General features: G+C 41.2%; 1 protein-coding gene across 1 annotated transcript in view; it reads left to right on the top strand.

The window, feature by feature from the left end:
• auts2a (activator of transcription and developmental regulator AUTS2 a) overlaps window positions 1–26,894 on the top strand; it is a 319,952-nt gene that overhangs the window by 83,170 nt on the left and 209,888 nt on the right.

Here is a 26,894-nt window from a genome sequence, read left to right as displayed (position 1 = left end):
AAACAACTTTATTCTTTAATGCAAGCTTCTGCAGGGGCGTTTGTGCAGTTCATTGCGGGGTACACAGGCACTGAAGGTGGGATGGCTGGAGATGTTTGGCCAAAAAAAGGAGTAGCTAGTTTTTAGTTTTTCAGTCAAATGTACAACGAGAAATTTTAAGGTTTCGATGCTTTTCATTGGCCATATGCTGCTGTAGCTTACAGTTTCTCAGAGCCTGGCTGAGCTACTGTGCCGAAGCTACCTTATCTGTGGTCATTTTACAGGAAAGAAGAACTCAGCTCAGTTGTACGTCTAATCAGCCTCAAATACAACAAACTGAATGACCTCTATAATTTGTTGTTTTTTCATTACTGTGGGTTTGATGCAGGCAAAGCAGTTCACTATGTATATTGCATTATATTTACATACATATATGATGTGTCTGTTACGGCACTGGCAAAAAGTATGAGGCCAAAGATTTGAGTAGAGCATGTCAGTTATAACTAAATAACATTACAATATTCCATCATATTGCAATATTATGTATATATTGTAATATACACAATATTCCAAGAGAAGAGAGACACTGTAGCAATTTCCTATTGTGGCAGCAAGTAAACACCTTATCAGTGTTTACAGCTATGGTGTTGGTTTATTGACAGGCATTGACTCTACTTGCTTTTGGGAGTGAGTCAGTCTAACATTTTTTAAGTATTCTCACAAGGTTTGGTACATAGTCACACTCCATGTAGAGGCTGTTGTTATTGCAATTACAAACAAGCAAAACTCATTTGTGAAAAAGGGAAAGCAGAATACAGAGACAAACAACTATCTGGTTCACAATTCTTGAAAGTATGACTTTAAAAACAAAGACAGAGTAAGTGATTTGCATGCATGTACAACACACCCATGATTAGTGGTATAATATTTAGCTTGTACTGGCTGATTGAAGGCAAAATGCTCTACCAGTGAGAAATATAGCTTCTATGGTATGTGAGTGTATATTAATGTACTGTATCTCTGTACATATTTTTGTGTGTAGCAAGGTGACAAGGTCACTAATGAATATTTATGCTACACTCATGCAGTGGTGTATCTCCACCACCAAGGACTATCTGTTACAGCACTACCTACTGTTTTTATATATATATATATATATACACACACAAAGCAGTGACTCTGAGGTTATGCTCTGCCATTTCTCTGGGAGAGGGTTGGTCTTCTTGAGCTGTTTATTCAAGGACATGTTTGTGTGGGTTGCTGCAGGACAAACAGTCACACGTTACCAGGCACACCATTTGCTTAAATATGCTGTACACTGTTGACTCCACAGTGGTTTTGTAGGAACAGTAGTGTGGTGGTATTTCTTGATTTCAGTTCCACCTCTGTACTGTTGGTCACAGATTTGTAGGTAATGGTTATTGCGGCACAAAAATCATTTGATTAGATGACTTTGTTGCGGTTGAAACAGTAATTCTAAATCGCGACCAAATATCTGCTTGCTTTTTAGGGAAGTTTTGATTAAAATCTGCTAGATTTTTAAGTTCATACTCTGGTGTTCCTGTGACAAATTTCCCATATACTCCTGCAAATATTTATGCTAGATGTTTTGTATCAGGCAGTTCTTGGGTTCTTGTTCTGGCTGTCCTCCACTGCTGAGTGGACAATCCCCTCAGCCTGTAGTCATTAGTAATGTGGGTTGGTGTCCCAACTGCTTTGAAATGCTCCTATTTTTAACATGTCACATGACAGAGAATGTACGGTAGTTGTGTGAATGCAGCATACAGGGGCTGTATCCTGTAGCCTTTGCAGCAGACCTCTGTTGTGAGGGTCACCTCTACTGCCTGTGTGTCATGTACGTCCCTGTACTGGCTAATGGACAGATGGTCCTCCCTGCCAGTTTCAAGGTTGTGATGTCTGTGCATACAATACAGAAATGACTGCATGAAGGCATGAGACTGTGCTTTAATATGTCTTGTGTAGTGAGCTTGACTGTGTGTGTGTGTGTGTGTTGGATACTTTGGCAGGTGGCTGTGGTTGGCTGTGGTTGCGTGTTTCGGTCATGAGTGGTGTTTAGGCTGTTGGCAGAGGGAGCCCAACCCCGATCTCCTGAGTGTGCACAAATGCTGGCAGATGCATTCACGCGCATGCAAGCTCACACACGCAAACACATCCACCACATTCTCACCCACTCTCTTTCTCAGCTCCCTCATCGACTCACCCACATATGTGCTCACACACAAACAAACATTAACTCAGCATGCGTTACCATAACCCTCCACACACATCGCAGGTGGCTGTGACATGATAACAACACCACCAATGGGTTAAATGCAAGGCGTATTGGCTTAGTCACCAGTGAGAGCTCTCTGAATTACAATGGCTCCCTTTAATCTTAGTAATTATCAAAAATGATTATATTACTGATGATTATTATAATCCAATGTGTTTGGTTTTGAGGGCAGCTAAAGCCCAGACTGTTAGACAGTCACCGTTCTCAATAATGAAAAATAGTTTTTTGTTCCGTGCAAGATGCAGATGGACCTATCGACCTTGGTGTTCAATAACAACCTAATCTTTCATACTTTATGACATATGCATAATTGAAAAGATCATCTGCACCCTATGCCACCTCTGTTTGTCCTCTCTAAAGAGAAACAAGCCGCAGAGTTATCTAGCAGAAATATTATCTTTTCTTTGGCTTCACTATAAATAAATGTTAAGGCATTGTCCTCCCACAAGGTTACATTTTAAATGTCAGAGGTCTGTCTCAAGGTTTAATTCTCCATTTAGAAATGCTACTGTCTGGTGAGAGTGCCTGTTATCAGCACTTTTTGTTAGCTCTGACTTTAAGCGGAATGAGGGAGGAAGAGAGAGAGAGAGAGAGAGAGAGAATTTGGTGCTGAATAAAGCAAGAGGTGTTTTTTCCCAACTTTTTATTTTGTTCCTCTTCTAGCCAAGCTCGCAGATTGCAGCAAATGTTTTCGATCTCTGGCACTGACCCAATGTACTGAACTATGAGATACTGTAAGCTCGAGGGGGAAAATAGAGAAATGTTTATAAGCGCCTGTGACATATCGCCTCACAGTAAAAACCCAGATAGAGGAAGCGTCAGCGGAGATGGATGAGAGTACAGTAGCAAGCCACAAATTATATTCTCTAACTTTTCTCTGCTTTTATCATATTGGAGGGAGCTTTTTTTCACTGGTATGTTTTTGTTTAATTGTCACTTGTGCCATATTGAATTACTGATCCAGATTTTAAGAATTTGATTTAAGGCTACATTTATTGTATTGTAGCTCTAAAAATCCTTTTAAGGTCAAGGAGTATTGAACTAATGAATATTTTCTGTTGTCAGCTCAAGGCAGTGTGTGTCTGAACAGAAGCTGAAATCATACATTCATTGATATGCTGTAGACACAGGAAAAGCGATTCGATGTAAATATTCTCCCTTTGTGTATGATATTTTTGTGTGTGTGGTCAGTATCTAGAGTACAGTGACTGAAAAGAGATGGCATTCAATACTGGATATGTGTGTGTGATTGAGGGTGTGTGTCTATTTGTGCATGTGTGAAATCAAATGAGGTACTATGGCTAACTTGCATGTGTGTGAGAGCTGTACCAGGTTTACCTTAATTATGCAAGTTTACGGTTGACTTTTTACATGCACTTCCACATATCATGGATGTTTTCAGTTTAGAAAAGTGTTTTGCAAATATAAACAGGCAATGTTACAATCAGGTCACATGTAGGATTATAGCGTGGAGTGTATTAGAACCTGTTTCACTTATTCATTGCGTCAGACTGGTTTTAAGCTGTTTTCAGGAGCTCAGCTGGAATATAGAGACTTATACCCGCGTCAGTTAAGAAACCATTTACAAACGTTTTGTGTCTGTTTGCTTGTTTGTTTATTCATGTGTCCCAAGTGATATGTCAGAACAGATTGTGACAAAACTTGAGGAAATGTTAGATCGCACCATTTAAATATTACACTGTCTGGCCCAGTGGTGGTGCTGCATCTACTGGTCACATACTTACATCTTCTTGAACTGAGTTTAGACTTGCAGGATACATGTTTATGGCACTTGTGTGTGTGTGTTTTGGGGGAGGTTGTTGTTTTCTGGTAAGGCTCTGTTCAGCTCACTGATGTTGGATTGGTGGCCTGTGGTGTGTGTGGCTTTGTACAGTAGCTCTGGTGAACAGAGGGGCGTGCTGTGAGGCCCATCTGCTCTCTTGCACTGGGGGAGTGGGGTGACGAGAAGTGGGGTGGTGGGGCGAGCAAGGAGGGCTCAGGTTGGACCTCCCCTCTGATCCCCCACATCTCAGTCCAACCACCTGCCTGTCTGTCTGTCTGCTGGTCCGTCTGTTTTTCTGATTCAATGATTCCATGAGTCCATATTGGACTGGAGTGACTCAGGAAGGAATAGTAGTTTGCCTATATATGAAAATTTGGTGAGATTCCTCTCACCCTCTTGTCAGTTGAAAATACAGATTGAGTATTTCTACATAAAATAAAGCATGTAATCTGTATGTGACGTGCTCCATGTCAGCCTTCTCCAGAATAACCAAAGTGACTGGAAACATGTTTGAAAAAGGACATTAAATGCAGCAAAAAACAACTGGATCCATTTTTTTCTGGGACACAGCTCTACTATTTACTACTAGTACCATTATTTCCACTACTACTGTAACTCTTAGACATTCCTTAAAACATAGCATAGAGGCCTGAATCAAGATTACGATCTTAATACAGCCCTATCACTCTACAGCCTTAAAACCACTGGAATCATTTTACAAACAAGCACTTAAAACTTTAAACAAGAGTCCCTTCAGTTTTCATCATTGCCATATTCTAAAGAAGTATAATCTGCTTAGCTGGGAAAACCTCATCAAATACAAAAATGTCTGTCTAGTTTATAAGATTATGTATGGTTTAGCTCCCCCTCATCTGTCTGGGTTCATCAACTTCAAATCTACCGCAAACAGAGCTACTAGAGGTGCAGCTAGGGGGGACTGCACAATCCCACTAAGAAAAACTGCATTTAGCCAGGCCGTCTTTTCCATCAGAGCATCACATCAATGGAATTCAGTATCACAGAGTCCCCCTATTATATTATTAATTGAAGAGTAATGTTAAGAAATGGCTTAATGAGAACCAAAAATGTCAACACTAAAGCTATTTTAATTTACCGTTAATTTGACTGTACTAGCTCTATCATCTGCTATTAGATTTGTTCTCCTCATGTTGATTAACTGTATTAGATATGCCTTTCAACACAATGTAGTATGTTTTTAACTATTGAACATATTGTATTATTTTTATTATTCTAGGATGCAAAGATACTGCCAATGACAACTAGCCTTTCGGCTAATTTGGGAGCATTTACATTTGCTTGAATGTTTATTAATGTACATTGTGCCTTTTCAAATAAATAAATAAATGTAATCTCATTTTTATGTGACATTAATTCTGCCATGTTTGCATTAGCAGAGAGATCCTTTACATCAAAGCAAATGTTCCCAGTTTCCCCCTAAGCTGCATCAACAAATGACAAGTGTGTGTTACGCCACCTGACAAGCTGGAAAGGCAGGACATCAATGTACTGTAAATAAATCTAATGTGTGTGACAGACAGAGGAGTAAAATGACAACAAAAATGTGTCAGAATCAAGGAAACCCAGTGATGGTGACAAAGAACAGATAAGTGCATCCACCCCGTTCTGACAGAAACGCTGTGCTTGTACCGTAAAAAAGTTGTGCGCACACAGTCGCTCACACTGTCGGCTGTGTGGAACTGGATTGACAGCAATGACAGTCAAAAGCTCCTTCATTACTTCATCAAAAAAGTCCTGTCGCCCGATCATTCAAACATCCATAGCAGCAGTCTAAGTTTGATTTGTGGTTAAAGGGTTACGGCCCATAGCTACATGCATAGCTGACGTGCACCCCCTTCTCCTCAAAAAAGAACAGCCATTGGCTGTGTCCGAAATCACTCCCTATTTAATTTATAGTTCACTGTACTGACCATCTGCCATTTTGTTTGTGTCCTAATTAAAGATTTTACTTGATTCTGTTTAACATACATATACAACTTTTAGCACAAAATTGTATCTTCTGCTTTAAACACAGAAGATGTTCATAAGGAGTGAATCAAGACTGCAAACGTCTTCCACCAGATTGCTTTAAGGCAACCAGAGCTTCACGAGAGAGTTTACAGGTGAAAGAAGTAAACATACTAAATATAGAAAAATATACTTTGACAGTTTGGTGTCGAAGGCCTTCATTTATGCTGTTAATAATTATTAGCTTTATTGCAGTTTTTAGCCTGTATATTCTCTGTGTAGTTTCTATCATACATTTTTTTTTAAATGGTCTCACAAATGTACATGACAATACAAAAATGTGCAATTAGTTTAATCTTAGTTAAAATACTACTTCTAATCTAGGTTTAAGTACTCCTTAAGCACCATGATAGCGTTGTGTAAACCTCTCCAGCACATTAAATGAACCATGGATTAAGTGTGATCCTGGCATCAGGTGCTGTCAGCTGGTTGTGGTGTTATATTGGCTTATTAAAAGGCAGTGCAGTGTAATCGGGAGGCACTGTCATTGGGCAGACCACCCTGGCATCACTGGTAGGGTTTCTTGGAACTGAGAAAGAACGTCTTTTGTGAGCCTTTTCTGAGTCATTATCTGGAATTAAGAGGTATTACCTTTTTATACACATACACTTGTACCACCAAGTCTCACATGTTGTGTTTTCTGTAGTTTCAACAGTCATTAAAAAGACACAAAGCCCATATAAGATGGTGGGAGTGTGAGTAATGCAGCTGAATATCTGCTGCGTAGGACTGACATGACAGTATTTTTTACAGGTTGTCCATCGGAGTTCTTTTATGAGATAAAGTAAAAGCCTGCCACCACTTCACAGCTGTCCCCATTTGTCATTCACATCTAAAACGCATAGAATTTAGAGCCGTGGTCCTAGTCCCAGCGGTTTGGAGTAATTGCTGTGGAGACTGCTGAGCGGTGTCCCGGTGCCCCGGGGTTTGAAGACGCTTCCTTGAGTAGCTCTAACCAGGTCAGTTAGTCAACCGGAGGGCTCTGGGGTCTAGCCTCTGGCTCGCTGAATCCTCTCACTGGGTAGATCCTCACTCCACCTGCCCTGATAGAAAAGCCCTGCCTTAGGCCTGCCAGAGGCTGTATTATCATTCATCAGCATCAGTCTCTTACCTAGACTGAACTCTTATTTCAGCCTGCTGGTGGCCACGTAATTAGATCAAGCTAAAAGCACTAATGGCATCACCCTGGCTGAGTGTGTGTGTGTGTGTGTGTGTTTCATGTTGTTATATCCCGGGGGGAAATTTAACCTGAATGCACACAAACCCATGGGGACTTGTGTCACTGCTTTTTGAGGGTTAAGACTTGGTTTTAGGGTACAGGTTACAATTAGGTTAGGGTAAGGGTTAATATTAGGCATTTAGTTGTGATGGTTAAGGTTAGGTTAAGGGGCTAGGGAAAGCATTATGTCAATGACTGTCCCCCACGGGGATAGTGGAACAAATGTGTGTGTGAGTGTGTGTGTAAATATTTGGACTGAAGCCCTGATTTTGTCAGGATGAGGGCAAGCTTACAAGCTTTTCAATCTGCAGTGAAAATGTAATATAATGTTCAGCTCTTTCAGCTTCGCGGGTCACCCTTAATAAGCTTATCCGCTAAGCCAATAAGAGATTCGAAGAAAAGCAATGTCCTGATTGTCAGATAAGATGCTAAATCCATTCTGGTGGGGGCCTTGGTTGTGGGGATGATAATTGTTGCTGTCACAGTGGCGGTTTATAGCACTGGATCAAATCAAATCCAATCATGACGTGGTCTTTGTGTCTTTGTGACACACAAGACAACAATCGGTAAACATTTTAATGCATCTGGGGGCTTGACAAGGCTGTGTGTAAGTAGTGTGTAGATGCGATTTTACAGCACCACATTATATATTCATGTTCACACAGTAAAAGGGTGTGGAATATAATAGTGTGCTACAAGATGTTACCACGGCAACGTGCATGTGTCAGCTTCGCCCGCAGACCCGTACATCTCTGCATGCTTCACCATGCACTTTGTACTTTCATGTTAGCGTGTAACTCTGATACTGTGTGTGAGATGCAAGTACCGCTAAAAATCCAGGACCCTCTGACAAGATGTGATGCCGAGGCCCCTCTAACTTATTACACTGTCACTGTTGCACTGTTTTTTCTCTGTACCAACGGGCCCCCTCTTGCTTGAGGCCCTCTGACAGCATATTCACACCCCCGCAACTCTAACTACATGCATCCACCCACCCCGTCTGCATCTCCTGCTGACGACTTGTGTGTTTACCATGTCCCCTCCGCCAACTGCCTGTCTTTAGCTTGAGCCCCTGATGCTGTTTGACAAGTCTAGGCCAACATGTCTTTTGAAAACGGTTTAATGTTTGTTTTTTCACTCTCTCCCTGCTTACCCTGCATTGAGAAACCTTTTCTTTTGAAGTGTCAATTTTCTGTAAGGGAGGATGGGCAGGAGGAGAGCAGGGGTTGGACTACCCGCTTGCACGACTGTTAAACGGAGTCATTTCATTGCACTCGCACAGTGAAGACTGTAGTAGCTGCTGTAGGGAGGCAATGACATGAAAGACAGACCACATCTGCTGTCACTAGTCACTGTCCAACCTGACGCTGGCTCTCACTCTTGATAGCCCTCACAGTCAATTTGTAAAAATTAAGTGGCTGCACTTTAAACCAAAGTGCCCGGCCCACTTAAAGCCCAGGCCCATCTCAGCTGTCAGTCAGCACTGGCCGGAGGTGTTTGAAGAAGCTTTTATCATGGCTGTCCAGCCCCTGTCACAGGCAGACCACTTCAGCACAGCAGTCAGACTTACGCCTAATCCAATCTGCTACCGTTTACAACACACAGCCCCACAGATGAACGCTCAAGATAGTTCAAGTCCATCTGGATTTGGAAATAGTTTTTTTTTCCATTCTCTCACCAAAAGTAACATAACACTGTGTGGCTGTGTAACTTGTCGTCTCCTTGTCCTCCCACTCGGTCTCAACTTTTTTCTTTTAAAGCTTCCACTGCGTGAATGAAAACAGGTTTTCAGTGTTTGTGTGTCTCAGAGACACACTTTTGCCAGATTAGTGGCGGGGCTCAAGGGATGACAATGTCGGCCAGCCAGTCTGAAATTTCCACTTGTACATCAAAATCTGAAAAGTGGATTACCGTGATATTTCCTGAATACGGTCATGCTCCATGAAAAATGGATCCTTTGGATTTTAATGACCAAGTACACTTCCTCCAGTGCCAACCTCAAGGCAAACCGCCCTGACATTTTACACATAATACACATAATATAAAATATTTCACAGTATTTCATAGAATTGTGTTAGTGTTGTTACCATGGGAAACATACCATGATAGAGTGAATTACCCTGTGATGCAGCCCGATGATATCCCACATTCTCATCATTGGCTTATTATAATGGCCTTTAACTTTAGTACCCCATTTAGGACTGCTATGCAAATCTCTGAACACTTTTCATGCTCACCATTTTGATTTATAGAGCCCCGGCCTTTCCTCTGGCACCACCCTCAGGTTGAGCCTTATTTTGTTGGCCCCACTAATGGTAAGGAATTGCAAAGTTAGTGATTTCTCATCCATTCAGCAACTTTATTTTCTGCTGTGTATTGAGAATTGCAGTCTTGCAGTGCTGCTAGTGTAGCTTTTTGCAGACTTTTATTCTGCTGTTTTTTGGTCTCATTGGTTGGTAAGTCCTAATGTGAACATTTCAGCCATGTGTAAATTCACAACATAATTGACCACATGGGCTGTAGCCACACACTAAATAATCACACACATATTCACTCCCACATGCACACATACTGTGCCCTCCCCTATGTTACCGCACACTACTAGGCTTTAATAAGGTGTGTAATTGCCCGAACCCACTGCTCTTTGATGCAGCCTGCAAACTGCAGAGGCAGTTGCTCTGTAAATATCTATCAGGCATATCCTGGATTTCAGTTATGCCTAGATACATAAACAGTTGGTCTATACGTAGTTTATTTCACGTGTTTGTGTGTGGATAGTGGATGCCTGGAAAGAGCTCTGCAGACATGCGTTTTTTTTTACTCTTCCTCCCTGACTTGCCTTTGCTACACTTTGTTGCCCCCTATAAAAGAGGAGGTCAGGGAGCAGGTGCTGGCTGGGAAAGTGGAGTATTTATGGGAGCACCAAAGGGTCATGGAGTGAAATATATTCCCATGTGGGGGCAACCCTGACTGATCTCCAGTATCTCCAGTTTAAGAAAAGGGACATAGTGGGGGCTGGTATTTACCCAGCGTGTGCCCCACACAAGCACTTTGTTCCAGTCCTGCTTCATCCGTGACTGCCTGCCGACCTTCTCCCCACTAACTGACTGAGATGTGACACACCTAGCTTTTTTGAGTGTTGAAACAAATCTAAAGTGAGTTCCATGAGCTGACCTTCTTTCCCAATGTCATTCCGTCTCCTAAATGTTCTCTCAGGAGGGATTTTGAGAATTTGTAGAGAGGGATGGCCTCCTCTCACAGCCTGTCTCCACAGGCATCTCAATACAGCGAACATGTGTTTTTCATTTGAATATGGTGTTCTACCTTTTTTTTTTTTTTTTTTTTTTTTTTTACAAAATGTACTCAGTTATGTTTTCTTGACTTCTGGACAGGTAAAGGTGTCGACTAAAATAAACATTAGAAGTGAAAGTAAACTTCTGTTCCCGCTGCTTCTGACATCACAGACTCCCACTCACTCAACACTGAGTCTCTGTGAAATTTGTTACCACAGTGTAAGAGCTACTGCACGCAGTTTAATCATCCTAAAATAGTAAATGTTAGGAGCGATTAAAGCCAGCAGAGGGTTAAAAACATAGTATTATCCTACTTGGATCATATCCAGATATTACTAGTGGAAATGTAATGAGGACTTTTTGGGTAAAATACAGTTTAAAGCATACAAAAGAAATTTAGTGAGCTATTATTTTCCCTCCCTTTTGCTGGAACCTTTTTAAAATTCAGTCTACTGTATTCTGCCCCAGTTTTGCACACTGCTCCCACTTGTGCCTTTTAATGAACACATTTTACTGGGCTGAACTTAGCTTTTGTTTATCTCTACAGGTACAAAACTACAGCTAATTTTCCTATCCACCTGGATTAGACTATAATGGGCTTTTGAATAATAATATAATACCTCATTTTATTTCTTTTAAGCTCCCTAAAGCTTGATGTGCAGTATTTTTACATTTACCATTGTTACGTACAAGAAAATGACCAGTATTTGGGTTTCGATGTGGAAAGTCCTTTAAAACCCAGAGACCTTTAAACAGTGTGTCATTGTTTTATACACTGCCTTGTGGCGATTTGGTCCTAGATTGATCTGGACTAGCTATGGGCCCGGATGGAGTTGAACCTTCATGATGTCAGAAGTGGACTGTATGACCGATAGATATGTTTTTTGTTTTTTTTTTTTTTAAAGGAAGGTATCCTGCTTGATTTTCAGCAAACGGATCAAACAGTCTAATCCTAATCTCCACATCATCATTACTTGTATCCTTCAAGGCAAGGAGAAGGACAGTTGTTTGGCTGATATGAAGGATGACAAGATAATCAATATCACTGCTGTGTGACTTGTAAATGGACTGTACTGACCTGTTTTGACTTGTATGTCATTGCATCCTGTGTACTATAAACTCAAAGCCCCTAAAGAAAGGCACACCTATCAGTCACAATAATGTGATTTCTGGTTTGTATTTTGGCATTTGATCAGACCCTTTGTTTTTGTGCTGATTTTTCCATTACTGCCAGGGAATGTACTGTATTGGAGTGAGCTTATGGCATTTAGTGCTAAAAATGCTCTGTGATCTTCACATTGTTTAGATGTAACGTCAGGGAAAAGAAAGCACTGAAGCTGTGTGAGCAACTATGATTAAATTGAATTAAGTCATGAAAGGGATCAGTGAACTTTGTCTAACCTTTCCCTTTTTGTTCAAGTAGTCATTCATTTTATTTTCAGTAGAATAATCATAACATGTTTTAAAATCTGATGCATACATTCTCCTCTCCATCCTCCTGCTGCTCTACAATTTTTTTTTTTTTATTATTAATTCTAACCAAAACCACTTAAATGCGTGACAAATCCTATTTATGACTCCCAAACTTGGAAGTAGGAGTTGATGATGTGCACTTGAAGTCAGCATAAGTAGTCCTTCATCATGCTGGAAATGAGAGCAAGGCTTTAATGACTGTGGAAAGAAATGGCTGCAGGAGGGAGGAAGAATATCTGAATGCTTTATATTTGCATGTGTTGAGTCATTGCTGGAAAGTTCTTATCTCTTTTCGCTTTTCATCAGATCCACATTCCCTGACGGGGTAAAAAGAAAATCAATTTCCTTCCCTTCCCTTCCGCCTCATTTCCCTGCTTTTGAAAACATGGTAGACCATATCCTCTTAGTAATTTGTCGATATAGGAGTTTCGTTATTCTCAGTGAATTGGCACAGATTTTTGAATACTCTCAGTCCACTGGTGATGTAACTTAACGTAGCGGCATGAAATTGAGTGTAATAATGGAGGATAATGTTCACAGGATGTCTGCTAAGCTGCTTCTGATAAGGGGGCTCTCATGACTATTGTATAATTACTACATGCCATCTCCAAGCTAATTGTCTGTAATGTTACCCAATCATCTAACAACAGATCATGTACCAATGCAAAACCATAAGGCAGAGAATATACAGAACTACACAAAGAAGGCTGGCACTTTCAGAAACGCTTCCAGACTACCACCATATCAGTCTTTGTTGGTTTTTAATAAGTGAAGGGTTTATCCTTTGGGCCATACAGCTGCTTTGATTTAGGTACCAATATTTATCACGGCACATTGTTTCCAAATTAGGACAGGATCTTTTCAGTCAGGAGTAGAGTTAACTCCCTCTCTCCCTCACATGCATACACACACATCTTATAAATGGATAAATAGAGGTGGAGAGAAAGCAAACATCTGTGGAAGAGAGCTGCCTCTACTTTAAATTGAGACATCAACTGGAGCAATAGCTGGGAATAGCAAACAGCGAGGGGACTGTTTTGCATAAAGTTTGCATGGGAAAACAGAGGGCTTGTGTTAGAGGTGTATCTTGTCCTCGGTATTAGTATTGGTCCAATACTAGCCAAAACACTAGATAACATTTACAGTCCAATGTGAACTGTTGACAAGCTCTTGACCCTGAAACACCATATAAATACATGTATAGCCAGTCTCTGTGTGACCTTACATAAAGAGAAGTAGTAAGTTGTCTTGGATATCATGTGTGTGTGCAGATGGGCAGAATCAACTCTGGAAGTTTTAACACCACAAACTTGATAAAACATTTGCATCACCATTATGCAAACTTGGACATGCAATACACACCAAGAAGAAAAGTATGCCGGAGAAACAAACAGTCTTTGTTGCAAAGCGTAATTTACTCCAGACAGCGACAAAGTTGGGCTGATAATGGAGAACATTGTGGCAACATTGTGTGCTGGATAATCAACCCACTCTGGTTGAAAATGTGGGATTTTGATTCTACATCTCAAGTCTTCCTGCCAAACCAACATTTTATCTCTGTAACAGTTGTTTGACATTTGTACAATTGTACATTTGTAGTGAATTGTTGTCAAGCATGAATATTAAAGGCAAGTGAATTTTAATAGCCTTTAAACATGGTATCGTTATTGGCAATAGGAATGAAAATATGCTAGCCATCTCTAGCTGGTATACTGGATTTCAAGATAACTTGGAATAAGAACAAGACTGGAATAAAATCATGTCTTCTGTCTGCTCACTGCAGATTGGATGGAAATCCATAACCCAATGATGCAGGACTTGGATTAAAGGCGAGAGCCTGAGCCTATTGTAAACTTACTAGGTCACTCTATCATGTCATCATCAGAGATTGGGTGCATATAGTGCTTTTGAGAAAAATCTCATAGTTCTTTTTAACTTTCTTTTATTACTTTAATAGTGCTGAATAGAGCATAAACATGAGTGTGACAATTGACGTTTACATATCTACAAAGTAATCTGATCCTGACATATTGACAGACTGCACTGTATTTCCCTCTAGATGATGACCATGGAACCATGGAAACAGCAGCATGGTAAAAAGAAAAGACGGGCACAAGGACCAGAGCCTGTTGTTTTCTCTGTCTACTGTTCCAATTTCATGGTGGGGCTGAACAAGCTGTGAGGATGCGGAGAGTTAAGCCAGATATGAGAGCCTGACATCTGTCAGATAACGTCAGAACGCATTATTTCTATTTTGTTGCATTACATGCACTCAAAATGCAAACACCCTGCAGCAAATTACGATTATTCAGTTTTTTCACAGCTCATCACACATTCACCACTGTCTCTGTGAACTCACCTGTTGGGATTCAGGTAGGGTAGGTTTGGTTATTAGCAGAAATATCAAAGATATTTATGACTATTAATACAGTTATTAATATTATCAAAATTGTTAATATTGATTAATAATTACAGGGCATCACCCTGGGATCAGGGACCAATAACCAAACGTAAAACAGTCTCAAAGGTGGCTGTCCACCTAAAAATGCCGATATTTAGAGTGCTATCTTACATTAACAAGGGGGACAGTGAAGGGTGAGATCCGAGCACTGACCGTCGCAACCAGTTGCAAACAAAGGGACAGAGCCGAAAAGGAGGACAAGCTCTAACTGTCCTCAAGATACGCGGCAGCTTAGCTAGCTATTTTCTCACGCTATCTGGGCATATAAGATGTGTGTGTACGTGCATATGTACGTGTAAAGGTGTGTGGGTTAGTGGAGAGGAAAGAGAAAGAAAGCACACAGAGTAAGGCACAAGGAATCTCAAATGCCGTGGTGAAGCACAATAGCTGCTCCTTTATCACACAGGAACCCAGCAGCAAACTTTCATTCAGCCGTGTTACTGGACTTTGGTCTGATAAAGCACAGTTATTAGCTTCCACAGTGACTAAAGCTAACACAGTTAAATGGCCCAATGGCGTGGCACTGATACAAAAGCAAAACATGCTTAACACAAAGAAAAACACACAGCAATTTCAAAATAAGCAATGCACAATTCACATCAATGAAACTTAGATGAAATCACAGTTATAAAATCTATCTCTGCCCAGACACAAGCCTCTTACTTGAAAATCGCTCTTGGTTAGCGAGTTTATGCGTCAGTCCATTTGGGTTATCCGGGGAAGTCCTCGCAAGCTCGGATACTGACGGAGCTGGGGCCACACTATCGGCGGTTCCAATGGCAAAACTGTTACTTCGAGTGGCAGCAAAGGGAAGCTGTGGTCGACGCGTCGGGGGCTCAGCAGCGGTCTTGCTCTCTGTGAAGAAAACGGTCAGTCCGTGTCTCTTCCTTCTGCAGGTCTGTTGCTCGTCCAGCGAGTTAAGACTCTCGTGGGAAAATAAAAGTACACGTTATGTGCCTTCCTGTCGTAAAGGGGGTTACAGTGGAAAAGACGACGAGCAGTGTGTGGCGCTAGGCTTTATAGATGTGATGTCGTCACAGCTGTGCGGCCAGACCTCACGTGCTGTATTGCACGTCTCGTCCAATAGGAGTCCAGGGTTTAGACTCAACTGAGTTCTCGCGTTGGCTTCCACCGGGACCTCGCATCAGTCTTACACCTAGGTGTGAATTAACGGCTGTGGGGACTTGGTGCCGTTCTACTGTCTGTACTTTGTTTCTCAGTCGAGCCTCTTAGTGAAGGCTTCAGCTTTTCCAGGTAGGCCTGTCTTTGTCTCTCACAAGTGGCGAGGCTAGGCCCGACATTTATCACAGGCAGATCTCATGTGGGAAGGGGTTATTGTCCTCTTAACCTGGCACACGGGCAGGGATCCAGGGCAAAAAAGCGATATTGATCCTCTAACCTCACAGGCCTCTGGATAGGAAGGAGTACAGCTACAGATGAAAGTTACAACGTACTGTCAGAAAAACTGGATGTACTTCAGAGAAGAAAAAATACTCTTCACGGGCTCACACTGCCAAACACAATTCATTTCTGATGTTCAGTGCATGAGTGAATGAGTTTGTGGTAAAATGTTGTACACACACTGATTGCGAATGTAAAGATGTTCTTTATTCTGAAAAAATCCAGGCTGTATCCCTGGTGCATACTCAGATTCACATACAGAAGAGTAAAAGGAAATAGTGAAATCTGTTTACTGTCAGATTTGGCCCAGATGAGCAGATGGAGACGGTTTCTTCGAGGAACCCGCAGGGAAGGCCAGACTCCATCCTCCTCTTTCCTCTCCCTGTCCTCTTGACAGTGCCAGCTCTTTGCCACCGCGGGCTGAGGAGGTGGCAGTCTCAGCCTGGTTTTCCTGTTGCCCCAGGGCAGGGAGAGAGAAATGGCCATCTGTGATTTACCCAGACTCTGGGCATCGTCTGCCATGGGCAAGGGGAGGGACGAGGAATGTTAAATCTTCCTGAAAACATCTATACATCCACTGTAAGTGCGCTCCAAATCTCTGCTTGAACAAATCTTTGACAAAGGCATCTATTTGCTTCTGTGATTACTGTTTGTCGTTCTTCTGTTAAGTATAATAATACTCTTGTAAGAACCTAAGCTGATAATTTGTACACGCTAAACTCAGACAAATCATTCTAACTTTCTTTTTATGTAGAAGCCACCTCAATTACCCACGTAGAGTTTCAACTTAACTAGAATGCCATGAGTGAACTTGAGTTTATGATATATGTCACCATGTAAAACACCATTAGATGGTTTCCTGGAATAAACACAGCAAGTCTAGACCATGTCCCCTCCCAGACATATCCCTCAGTGGCTGCCAGGAAAGATAGAATAACTGAATCCTGAGCAGAAAACTAAAAGCACAGCGATGGTACCCCAACAATGGGTCCATTCTCTGTCTCTGTCTCTTTGTCTTGTATTTTTAGATGAATAAACTGGACTGGAGTTGGGTTGACTATATGGCATGCTGAGGTATTTTTGTGATGTGCTGGCACCCTCTGCTGCTAGCTAAAGAGAATGCTTTGGGCCCTTATATGGAGGAATCTCATTTGAGCTGCGTTTTACCACTAGAGCTCTCCTTTTACCGTTTGCTGCTCAGACTGTGGAGGTATAGCTTTGCAGGGTTGATCTTTTTCCAGTTCCACGGGGCGAAGGCAGTGTGACTGATTTATTGGTGAGTAGCTGTAATGTAGAAAGTGGCAATTGGCATGTACAGCAATTATGAAAAATTTACCAATATTACCCACAAATGGTTAACTTTTAAAGGCCACGCCCAGAACAAAGTAGCATTTTCATTAAAGTACACACCTCTGGGTTTTACCCCACAAGCAACAACAAACAAATATGACTTTTCTGTGTGCTTCATTTAATGTAGGCACAGTGGCACACACATGCTGATAGACAGACACTCACTCACACACACACATTCCCTGTCTCTCTTACTCTCTTATTACTGTCTGTCTCAGAGCCAATTTGCTGTAATGTTCTGTGATGCAGGGGAACTGGTTGCTGATAATGAAGCTAAAATAAGTAGAGCTTATTATACAATGGCACATTGGAACTATGCAGGGCTCTCTCCACACAACCGTATGCACAACAGTCATTTCTACAGCAAAAATATGCCGCTCTGCAGGGATCGACTTGCGGGGACACAGGCTTGTTAGTGTAGAAGCGCCGTGTGTACTGTATGTGTGTGTAGCCGATGCTGTCTCTTCTGTGTAAAGCAGATATCCCATGTGTCTGAATGTCACACTTCAGAGCTAAATGGGTATAATGAGCAAAAAATGTTGCAGTGGAAAACTAAATTCTTTTGATTGTCGTCAGTTGCTGAAATCTTCTTGTTGACACACAGTGTGGTATCAACAGGTATGTACAGATGCTTTACATCTTTGAAAAAATGTTATTGATCCTAATGACATATTTTAAATGTTATGAAAGGATTTGACTGATGAATTAAGTCCTTGAAAGGGCTACATTTTAGAAATAATGTGGTGATTTATATCCACTTTGCAAAGCAGCTTATGCAGTTTGTAAGTGAAATATGCAGATGCCTCATTGCTTGCTGGGCTCTGTTAATTTCAGTCCATTGTATCACTGTTTGAATTTGTATTACACAAATATTTTCCCAGTATCTATATTAGTTTAAGTTATATAAGTCATTAATTTCAGATAAGATAACAAAATAAGATCATATTGTCATGATTCCACTTAGTCATTAGACAGTCATATTGAATTATTACCCAGCCCTAATTACCACTTTCCCAGTTAGTTAAATTTGAATTTTGTCACAAGTGAAGGAAACAGTTTGAAGTGATTTATAGATTTCTCTATCAAGGCATAGAACTGTGATAACTCTTTACTGAATACTGAAATGACTTGAAAAATTTGGCATGATTTAACAAAATGTGATGCATATAAAGCCTTAATGCTGAACTCTTGCTCATGCATTTTGTAATATAAATTGAACTTCCCAACGTGTATATATTTTATATTATTTCATTGATCTAAATTTATTCCACGAAGAAACTTAAATTCATATTCTGTTTTCTACAGTATTATCTCTAATGTTTCAATCAGTGGCATTTACAGGTACATGCAGCACATGTTTGGATACAGTGTTAAGAGGTCCAGTGTGGTCTTTAACTCCACTTTGTGCTAGAACCATGATACAATGTGATGCAATAAAATTACACACCGCCCTAACATTTTGAAGGGTTAAGAGCAACCATCATTATTTTTGAAATACATATTCGCCTTTACACAAAAGGTGAGGTTCATACAGATCAATATGGCAGTTCTAATAGGATCCACCTTTATTCCTTTTATCTGTGCTTTAGATCACTTTAATCCCCCCCTCCCCCCACCCCCAAGTGTCTTTGGCTCACTGCTATCTCTTTGAGTTGACCCGCTAAGAGCCGGGGTGGAGATGGCAGCTTTGATGCCTTTATGCTGCATCTTCTGCTTCTCCGACTCGCCTCCAGCTATACAATACACTTACACACAAGACTGTCAGAAGAAGTGGTGGAGAGAAACAAGCCAAGCAGCGGGGAGGGTGTAATGTGTGTCAGAGAGCATGCAGAACGCACATGTATGGGTTTGTGCGTGCGTGTTGTTTTCTGGAAGTGAGTGATGTAAGAGCAACATGAGTCAGAGGCCACGTACGGCATATCGCTCTCTTCCTCTCCCTGTACATCCCCATCCTGCCTCCTACCCTGATGCATTTCCCCTGTCAATGCTACACATGTAGTTCACAGGTTACAATCAATATCCATAATTTGTGCTCTCCACCCCTCTCAAAGAGATGTGGCCTCCACCAATCCACAGTAATGGCTGTTGCTAAGGAGCATAGGTAATAGAATGCAGTCTATTTTTCAGGCATGTTGCAAAGTTTTTAATGGGGCCGCTCCCACATAAGAGCCCCTGTGTGGATTGTGGTAATGTGTAGCAGAATGAGCAGGTGTCCTCTACATACTCTGGAATCATGAGTGTTATAGCTCTGAGGTCATTATCCTGGCCCCAGGCTGACTTAGAGATAGAGGTCCACAAAATGGATTTTGTTGCCTATACCTACATAGCAAGTAAGCCAAAATTGGTGAAGAGCAAATAAATTTAAACTGGTATTTATTTGTGTTGCAGTGCAACAACTAGATGGGACATGCCATCGTAACCTTTAAAGATTACACACGTACACGTTTATTCATTACGTCATTATTAAATTTGGTTTATATGTTGTAATTACTACAAATAAGGGGCATGGTTACATGAGTTAGCGATAATCGCAAGGCTGTAACTCACACCTATTGCAATGTTAATTATTATTTCACAAAGACAATTTCTACTGCTCCCCTTCTCCTTCCCTGGTATCACTGCATGCGTTTTCTCTCTGTTATAGTATAGACCTGTTCTAAATGAGTTTTAGCCATCCTAGTGGTCAGTCGGTCACTACACCACTTTGGGCCAGACTGAAATATCCAACAACTATTCGATTAATTGCCACAACATTTGGTAGACATTCATGGCACACAGAAGACCTTGGCGATCCCCTGACTTTTCCTCTAGATTCCTCAAGATTCAATGATATATGATGTGAAGCTGAAACGGTTTAGTGTCGCTATTTGAATAACAAACAGGTCCAGTCAGCATCCATGTCAGGGCAGTGAGCAAGCCTTGATTCCAAAGAAGTCAATGTGTCATTATGTTTTCTTAACTGAGTATTTAATTTACATGTGAAATACAAAACATTTGCAGCAGATCATTTATTCAGCAGGGCTTGCTAAAAGATGTGAATTAAGTAGGTCTGATTGTTGAGGATAGCAGCTGCGATGTAATAACAGTATGTGAACAGAAATCTACAGTCAGTGCACCCAGTTTATCATTGTCTTTATCAGTAAATGAAGTGGTTGCAAGATGAAAGACCCTTATGCTAGAGATATCTCAACCATGATAAAGTCAAAAGCCCAGTTGGAGGGTACAGTGCAGTAGGTCACACTGAGTACAGACAAATCTCTCTCTGGGATTGTTTGATTGTTCATTACTTATCCCACCCACTCAAGCTTCTAATTATGATATTGCATTTTTATTTTCTGTACTTTGCTCCAATAGATTTGTTAAACAGCTTGTGCTTTATCCCCTCTATTTCTGTCTGGCTTCAAGAGACACACTTGCACACGAGGACACTCATACAAACAACACACACACACACGCATAGAGCACAATGCACTGCAATCAGGAGAGGATTTACAGAGGTGGGGCATATTCGAGTTGAGTATACTGAATATCCAGTTATGATATGTTGTAGAGTTACTGAAGGTCAGCGTGATATTGCTTTATAATGGGAGATGAACCTCTGGAGATACTGTTTTACAGCCTTTATTATGTTTCAAATAGCCTTTTTCTTTCATTTTAATGGAATCATTTGCCTGATACAAAATAGTTTTTCAGCAATCTGAAAAGAGCCCATTGGAATTTTTTTCCCTCAGTGATGTTAATGAGTATTACATGTTGACATGTCTAGTGGTCGAGCTGTAGCTGACCCGAGTCCACTCTCTCCATGTCCTGTGTCCACTCAGCTTGTCACAGCTGGCTAAACACACCAGACTGTAGCACACGTGTCTTATCTCACTCTCCACCCACCAGAGATTATTGTAGAAGAATTAACATCGAAAAAGTGTCCGTCCATGTGTGTATGCAGGCACCCATATGTGTGTACTCTGGAATGCACAGTGCTAAAAGAATACCTAATAGGCACTTGAAAGTTTTCATCAGTAATGTTAACCGCAATAAAGAGCATGGCTACGGCTATGTTCTGACATTCCCTCACAGAAACACACACCAGAGAGGCTCTCGTAGCTACTAGCCCAGCTACCACAAATGTGCTGGGAGAGAGGGTTGTTGTAGAATTTGAGGGTGTAATTACCCTTTAAGTCAGTTTGCCCCTGTGTCTTATGCATGTATTTAGGTGAAATCCATGTTGTGCTTAAACAACTTTCTGCACTCTTTCTCTTGCTCCCAGCAGGTTTCTTTACCTATTTTCTCATGACTTACTCTGGGATTTTCATCTCTGTTTTTCCTCCTTTCAAACTCCTCCCTCTTTTTTTTTTTCTTGTAATCATTCGGAAGTGTTGTCGTCCAGGGTGCACATGTAAAAGATTACGAGGCCCTGGCTAGCATCAGTCAACCCAGCCATCCTGTTTCTGAACCTTTGCCTTACCCCCCCCCCCGCCTGTGAGCAATTAATCTGTGTTTATCTCTGTTTCCTGCGTTCATCTCATCCGTCCACCGAGCGATGCTGGGTCTGTGGGCTGCTTCCCTCGTAGAAGAGAGGAGAGGGTGAATGCGTGCAAAGGCGTTTAGGTAGGGAGGAGGTGAACTGAAACATCATGAAGCTGGCATTGGCTCATGCATCTGTAAGTCATTGGAACATGGAATCATTCCCCCTCCTTTTTCTCTTGCGTATTTCTCTGTGGAGCCTATTTTCCCCCTCCTCAACCAGACTCCTGTCCAAATCGCCTGCTGACTTGTGTTTGGAAATGAGTTCCAAATGAAGTCCTGGCTCGGGACTCAGACAGACAGTATGTTTGTGTGTGTGTGTGTGTGTTGTGTATGTGTTATGCATGTGTGTCTGATGGTGTGTGTAAATCTGTATTTGCAGTGTGCTTTTTACATGCTGGCATCCACGTGTTATCTCTCTAGGCCATTACAAGGTCATGGTTACATGTAAACACTCTACAGCATGGCTTATGCTGTAGGTATTTAGTTAATACAAAACAGCTCCTTACAACGCTATGGATTGTAAAGTTAGAGAAAACATGAAGTGTCTTGTCGGTTAAGTGAGTATAGTGATATTGCAAGAAAGCTGAAAATTTAATTTTCAATTTTTTACAATACAATCACATAAACATTCTGCTGCCGTACTGATTAGATTGGATTACAGTAATTAGACTGTGCATTGTTCTCCTGCATCTCCATCACATCTAAAGGAGACTGAGTGACATTATTACTGTACTAAATGAACAAGGTCTGTTCTTTTAAGCCTGTTGTGTGGTCAGTAGTTTCATCACTGGACATCATGTTGGTGTCCCGGCTTGTAACAACACCAGAAATACACCCATCAGCAATGATGTCAGCAACATGCTCATTGGTTTACAGTATAACAGGAGTGTCCTCCTGTGACCTTGATGTTCCTTTGGTTGGCTGGAGAGAGCTTTTAATGAAATAAATCAAACAAGTTTTTTTTTAAATTTTTTTTTTTACTTCTTGATCGTCTCTGCGAGGATTCCTTCATCCACTCTGTGATCTGTCGGTATGTCACCTTTTTGTGAGGCTGTTGCTGCTGCCTTTGTTGTAGAATAGCAGGCAGTTTCTAGCCATGCTAGTGGCATGGCTCTATGGCAATGTTGGTCTGTTTGTCGCTCAGTCAGTCGGTCCCCCGCTTTGGTCCAGGCTGAAATATCTCGCCAGCTATTGGATGGATTGGCATGAAATTTTGTGCAGGCATCAATGGTCCCCAAAGGAAGGGTCCTACTGACTTTTGTGATCCTCTGACTTTACCTCCAGTGCCACCGTAATGTTGACATTTGTGATTCACAGACTTAAACCACCTCAAGTCAGTGTATCTGAAGTTTTTTCCTATCACTCTGTTCAATGCCCCTGGAGGATTATGTATGTGAACAAATATATTCACGTTTTTCAGCTTAAAATGGTGTTTATGAGGCAATGCCATTATGTTAATGATAATAATTAAAGTCCTGTGAATGTTCTTCCAGTCATTCAAATGACTGAGAGCTATAATCATATGAAACCTACATACCTCTAAGCATTTGATAATTCAGGCAACTGTTATTGCTTAGAAAAACTGTACAAGGATACTTGTATATAGGGCTGCACAATTAATCGAAATATTGTCGTAATCGGAATATGGCCAAGTGCATTATCCAAATCGCAGAAGCTGCAGTTTTTTGATAAAGTTAAAATGTATGACAAAACAGCATTATAATGTAGCGCTGCACAGATGCTCTGGCCTGTAAATCTTGTTCTCCAGATGTAAGTAAACATGTTTGTTTGGTACAGACCTCAACAAATGTCACATCATTATGATTTTAATAGTTTTTTCAGTGAAAATGAAAATTATGATACAGAAATTAATTGCAATTAAAATAATTGCAATAGGATTTTTTGACCATATCGTGCAGCCCTATTTGTATATTTACAACAATTATGTAACACCCTTTTCAGCACGCATCCCTCCCAAAAGAGGAAATTCAGGTTATTACTGCCCCTCATGGACCTTAATAGAAGTTGCCTCACTACGTTACAGCAAAAGTCATTTGTGCCAAGGCAGCCTGGTGCCATAATCCCCAGTATTAACGGAAGGGAGGGGGGGCTAACATGATTTCCTGGCTGTGGCCTAGATGGGACTTGGGCCATTATCTGGCCATCAGAAAGAGTCAGCTTCAACTCTAATATCTGTGTGTGGAGAGCAGGAAATGGCCTTTTGTGTTGCTGGCCAATACACCCCGCGGAGAACAAGCGAGGAAACATGCACTGTGTCGTGCCATGTCGGGCCACTGCCTCTCCATGTGTACAGCAGTATTATAGAGAGAAGGAAGTCTAAGACTAGCAGACATAATCAGGTCTTGTAACTCCTTCCCTCCCTCTCTAACCATTCCTAATTCAGGTAGAGGCTAATTGGGGGGTGACAAACTAAGAAATATTGCTCTCCCTTCTCTCCCCTAGCCTTTGCTTTTGTCTGTTCTCTTACCTTACATTTGATTTTGTAAGATGCCTGTGTTGCATTTAACAGTACAGAGCTGTGTTAGCCCCCGAGAGCTTAAAGATTAAAGCAACCTCTAAGAGCATTTAAGAAAGGGGAGAGAGAGTTTTTTGCAGGAGGGCTTGGTGTTCGTTCTCGCTCTTTTTTTAGTGCCCGTAGGTTTAATGGAAAATTGGAGCAGGGCTGAGGTGTCGTAGCTCCGGGGGCGTTGAACATCTGGGTTGCTGTAGCTGGAAGAGAGAGAGGGACCGCTTGCTAGAACCCAGAAAAACAAACACAGAAACTTACTCTGTTTCACATGCCTACATGTGTCATGCACATGGACACACCTGGATAAGCATTTACAGCCACCAATGTCAAGTACGCAGATACAGGCATATCCATACAAAACACACAGACACAGTCTGTCTTAACCCCCAGGAGAAGCAGTGCCTCCAGTGAGAAAGCGACTGTGCAGGCAGGGAGCTCCAGGGCCTCTGTAGGCTTCTAAAGCTGCTTCTCTGTTCAGCCCTATGGGATTCAGCAAGGGAGAAATCAAAAGGAAACATATCATCAAACCACATGCACTTTTGAGACATACCACTGTATTAGATAGTTGTCCAAAGACTGTAGCATGAAAACCCATTTCTTCCTCCTTGGCCCTGATAAAGTCATGCGGAAACAATGCTCCCTAACCTTGTGTTATTCCCTGAAATTAATTGTCTTGATATGATCTCTTTGCACGCTATGTTTAATTGTTTAACTAGAGATCCAAAAGGATCTCAAGATAACCTTATAATCTTCAGCAAGTGTTCATTATGGTCCTTAACACATTATCACTAGAGCAGTAACTTCATCTTTTCAGCCTTGTTCAAGTGTCTGTGTTGTGTCTAAATACACACCAGGCGGTGGAATGATACCCTGAGCTTTTTTTTCTTCTGTTTTTTGGATTTCGGCCCTCCGAGCTCTTGCAGCTCTGTTATCCGGGCACAGCGATGGCCATGGGGGGACATGGCCAAGCGTAGGCATGTGTGTGGGAAGTGAGCAGGCAGGCAGGCTGTCACTTAGCATAACAGCACTACAGACTCCCCGTGGGTGACATGAGAAGAGTGGAAAGTGAGAAGACAAGAGAGAGAGAAGAGTAAAGAGGAGAAAACAGGAGTGGAGCAAATGATATACAGCAGCCCACACACCAAAACACACACCCGGCCCCTAGCAACCCCAAGTCAAGGAAACCTGCTGTTTGTTTTTCTTCTGATTAGACCAACCACTGAAGATAAGCCTACCTGACAAGACTTTACTGCTGGCCTCTGAAAAGAGAATCCAAAGTGAAAGGATGCTAAGAGGTAGAGGGAAGGGTTAGACTCCTGGGTAGAGAAGACAAAAATAGTCAGTACGTAATGTTCATCTGGTGAGCCGTAGATCAGTAAATAAGGATATTCGGTAACACTTTATTTGAAGGTGGCTTCATGAGACTGACATGACACTTGTCATGAACATGAAGGAGTCTTTATGAAAGTTTATGACTGTTGTCATTAGCGTCAGTGTCGGACATTTGTGTCTTGGTTAATGTTAAGTTGTCATAACAAAGACATGACAGACATGACCGAATGACAACAGTCATAAACCTTCATAAAGACTCCTTCATGTTCATGACAGGTGTCATGTCACGGTTATGATGGTGTCATATCAGTCTTATGAAGCCACGTTCAGATAAAGTGTTACCGGATGTTCTCTCTGTTCTTTACTTATTAACAGTCTCAGTGTCTATTCCAAAAAATCATTTAGTACTTTGTTGAAACAGAAGTTTGCCCACAATCATTTGGTGGCACCAATTCCAGGTTTATAATTATATTATATATTATTATAATAATTATTATAGGTTTATAATACATGTGTATATACAGCTTCACAACACCTGCAGGACAAATTATCATCATGCACCACATTCATTTTAAGAGTCGTGATGACTTCCATTTTATCTTGTCTTCAGAAATTTGAATTAAAAAACTTAAGTTTCCCTTACTCGGAAAACAACAGCAAACAGTAGTTGTAGTTTTGTAGTTATACATGTCATCTTACCTGTTGTCATTAACCTGCCAGCTCTGCCTAACAACGCATTTGGAAATTGTTTGGTCTCATGTCTTTCCATGTCATTCTGTCAAATTATGTCTTTTTTAAGAATATTATCTATCAACCTATTTATCTACTTTTTTAATGGTCGTCTTGTCAGGAATATTTTAAGAGATCCTACAGTATGACAGCATTAGTCTGCGCAAGAATATGATACCAGAGAAACAATTTTTCATTTGACAGATTTTTCAGTTAAATAGACAAATCAATTAGCTTAAGAAATCCTTTTAACATTAGTCGAGTAAGAATTTCTTTTCATTTTGTTTTTACAACACCTGTCTCTTACGTGCATGCTGTATGTCTTACCACCCAGCTTGGTAAGACAGCAATTTACCCCAGACATCATTTTGTATAGATACCAAACAATCCCCTGTTTAAGCCCCACTTTTATAAGCATGACTTGTGTGTAAGAGATGCAGTCCAACCAAAGTTTCCCCTATTGTCCCACAATGATAATGGG

Source organism: Siniperca chuatsi, linkage group LG14 (genome assembly GCF_020085105.1).
Source record: "Siniperca chuatsi isolate FFG_IHB_CAS linkage group LG14, ASM2008510v1, whole genome shotgun sequence".
In the NCBI taxonomy this organism is placed as follows: Eukaryota; Metazoa; Chordata; class Actinopteri; order Centrarchiformes; family Sinipercidae; genus Siniperca; species Siniperca chuatsi.
This window is presented reverse-complemented; position numbering and strand designations above follow the sequence as displayed.